General features: G+C 35.5%; 1 non-coding gene across 1 annotated transcript; it reads left to right on the top strand.

Moving 5' to 3' along the window:
* The first annotated feature begins 1,163 nt into the window (after window positions 1–1,163).
* Window positions 1,164–1,236, top strand: TRNAR-UCU (transfer RNA arginine (anticodon UCU)). Its single transcript has one exon. It is a non-coding gene; the product is annotated as a tRNA-Arg (tRNA).
* The last annotated feature ends 1,332 nt before the right edge of the window (window positions 1,237–2,568 follow it).

The raw sequence follows: 2,568 nt of genomic DNA, 5'->3' as shown, positions 1-2,568 counted from the left end.
GGATTCACCCCACCTGTGCGGTGGGGTTCAGATTTCTGGGGTGGACTGAACTATAAAAACCCCAAGTTGACATAACCATATGCTTAATAAGGTTGGTTAAAAAATTGCATTTGTGTTGATTTGGACAACTTCTGTTAATGAATACTAACAGTGTTATTATGGATGGTGAGTTTTGGAAAATGAAAAGTCAATCACATGGGGTTTTTTGGACGATTTGAAAAGTTATGATAAGTTTAAGAAAAATGCTGAAAAGTCATGGTGAGTTTTAGACAATTTCCCAAAAGGATGCTTTATAACACATCTTTGGGTCGTTGATCATCGGTTTGATTGTTTGGATCAAACGGGTCAGATCGTGTCATGTCAGCAATATGTATGCATGGATAAATAGGTGTGTATAAGCAATATGTATGAATGTAATATATGTTTTTAAATCAATTTTTAAATTTTATTTATAAAAGAATATTAAAAATTGTGATTTGAGGCCAAAAAATGTATTTTTTGACTAAATAATGGGGCAAGGTGTGTACAACACCTTGGGATGCATATGTATCGAAAAATTATCCAAAATAAACAAAAGATCATCTCAATCAAACATCAGAATGCAAAATTATGGCTTCCCAAAATTTGCATATATATATATATATATGTATTTAGTGTACAACCCATAACCTAGTTATCGAATCGAATGATTTTTGAGTAATTAAATGATTTTTTTATCATTTTTTGGATTTTACTAAAACCAAATCCAAAATCTTAACTAGATGACCATTTGAATGATTCAATTGACTTTATCAATCACAAGTTGAAAACACCGATCCTACCTCGTTCAATCCAATTAAAATCTTAGTCTGATTATTATTTTTTTGTTAATAATGGATATGATATTAAATGGAACGGAATGATAAACATGATGGTTGGGATAAAGTTTGAATGATAATTTCATAGTAGGGAGAATGATCAATCAGCCCATATCAGAATTTTATAGCCCTAAAGTACAGGGAGAATGCATCTTGACCGTGAATTGATGCTAAGGGGAGAGGGCTAATAGTAAGCTGGAATTCGGAATCCTGCATCGTGTGTACCTATAATTTTCCGTTTATATGCGGCCGGGTTAAGTCATTGAAATATCTATCTTATCTATCTTAGAGAGTTTATCACAGCTAGCGCCCGTGGCCTAATGGATAAGGCGTCTGACTTCTAATCAGGCGATTGTGGGTTCGAGTCCCACCGGGCGTGGGTCTTTTCTTTTATTGTGAATATTTTCTTTACCGGGCGTTCCATTTTTATTTCAAGAAATGGTTTCGTGCAACTCTTGTTTTGTTCGCGCTACAGACAAAGGTGATCCTCCATTCCCACAATGAGAGGTGAGACTGTGAGAGCACCATGTAATAAAATCCTGAAAACTTCATGTCTGGAACCCTGCAGGGATGATTATCTCTGAATAGAAATATGAGAGAGAGAGAGATAACTAAGAGTGTTGGATTTATCTAAAATGTTCTGCATTAACCATCTTGCTTGCCTGGAATATCATTCCTTGGGTGATCAGATTCAGATGCCCCTTTTTTGTCCTCAGGTGTCAACAATCAAGTCAATATCTAAGGCGGTGTTTGGCATTGTTGCCATTTTTCAGAAAACGCGGAACCATGTAGGTGTCATATCAGAAAAAGCGGTGTTTCAGAAAACGGTCTCTAATTTGGTTTTATTTTTCTATATAAAAAAAAAAACATTGCTTCAGCACGTCATGGAAGTTGGGAAAGTGTGGTCTGAAACAACACCAAATTCTATGTTTTCTCAAAAAATAGTCTTTTACTGCCAACAATAGAATGATGTGGTATCAATGTGACATCATTTTGGATGTTAGGTAATATGATCAATGCTGAAAATGGTTCTATAGTAATGGTAACCAGTGCTATTTTCCAAAAAACAGCCTATATATGACAATGTGCTTACAACCCAGACATACCCAGCACCAATGCCAAACACCTACTAAAGTGCCAATTATTCCTAAATTCAAGCCTAAATTCATCATAATTCATAACCTAGCAGGGCTTCTCAGGGTGGTGGTGGTCTCATGTCTGTCTGCTTATGATCCTATAAACAGGAAAATTATTACTTGTTTTTTGAACTAACAAAAATTAATGGGTCAACTGGAGAAACCTTTCTCCATTAATTACTGTTCCAGTAAAGGGTGAGTATTAGAACAAAGGCACATTTGACGTATGTCTTTTGGGCAGTCCTCCTCCTTGTACTTTTAATATGAAAAGTGTGATTATGAATGTAAACATTTACATCGATTATCGACTTAAAGTGAATAAAGTTTATTACACTGCAAACAAACTCAGCCTAAACAAAATGTATTGCTTCACTCTCCCTTGCTTTATAGTTCATTCGACCTTTTCCTAGGCCAGCATTAAGCTCCATAAAGCATCTTGTCCCCTTATAGAAACATTGCAAGATCCCACTTTGGACCCAAGTATTACAGACTGGGTGGTGCTTGATAATGCTGAGATGGAGTTTGATATCGAAAAATTTGCTTTTCAGAAGTTAAGTCTCGTTTCTGTTAATGTT

Source organism: Nelumbo lutea, chromosome 2, assembly GCF_056320005.1.
Source record: "Nelumbo lutea isolate HS-2025 chromosome 2, American lotus-T2T, whole genome shotgun sequence".
NCBI classification, from domain to species: domain Eukaryota; kingdom Viridiplantae; phylum Streptophyta; class Magnoliopsida; order Proteales; family Nelumbonaceae; genus Nelumbo; species Nelumbo lutea.
This window is presented reverse-complemented; position numbering and strand designations above follow the sequence as displayed.